We start from the raw sequence: 601 nt of genomic DNA, 5'->3' as shown, positions 1-601 counted from the left end.
TTCCTTAGGCTGGATAATAATTAAAGCAGCTTTAATCCAGTGACCTCTGTGCAGTTCAGAGGCTTGCTGAGTTTTGATTTGTTTTTCTGTCTCGCTTCAGAACAGAAATTACCTCCTAGTCATATTTACACTATTATGGCTGAGCCCGAGAGGCATAAAATAACCTTTGAACCCTTCTTTTTTTCTGTCAACAGTAAGAGGGTGAAATTTAAATACTGGGCCCCAGAATAATTTTAATATTTCAAGTGGGAAATAAAATTACAGATGACATTCTGGTGTTGGTTAAATGCCGAATGATGCAGATCTCAGTTTCTCCTTCCACTCCCACACCCCCTGCTTGCACATGCTGTGTGAAGTTAGCAAGGCGATGCTGACTCCTCAAGTAACATACGAAGGTCACGTATGCAGAACTGCTCCACATAGATTACGTTCTTAGATGACCGTTTTAAGTATGCAATCAGATTGGAATGGGAGGGTGGGGCTATTGCATATTGTACTTCTTTGCATACAGTATCTCAAAAGATTTTAAAATATAGCTGTGGGGAAAAGAGCAATCCAGAGTCAGAAACCTGGCTGATACTAGCAGAAGTAGTGCTACAAA

The 601-nt window shown here is 40.4% G+C and overlaps 1 protein-coding gene across 1 annotated transcript in view; it reads left to right on the top strand.

The window, feature by feature from the left end:
- The window catches only part of DNPEP (aspartyl aminopeptidase), a gene marked incomplete in the record, with an annotated part of 21,082 nt that extends 20,907 nt beyond the window's left edge, over positions 1–175 (top strand). Inside the window, 1 exon segment of the mRNA XM_015816701.1 lies at positions 1–175.
- Between the last annotated feature and the right edge of the window lie 426 nt (positions 176–601).

This window comes from Protobothrops mucrosquamatus, unplaced genomic scaffold (assembly GCF_001527695.2).
Source record: "Protobothrops mucrosquamatus isolate PMUCROS unplaced genomic scaffold, P.Mucros_1.0 scaffold481, whole genome shotgun sequence".
NCBI lineage: Eukaryota > Metazoa > Chordata > Lepidosauria > Squamata > Viperidae > Protobothrops > Protobothrops mucrosquamatus.
This window is presented reverse-complemented; position numbering and strand designations above follow the sequence as displayed.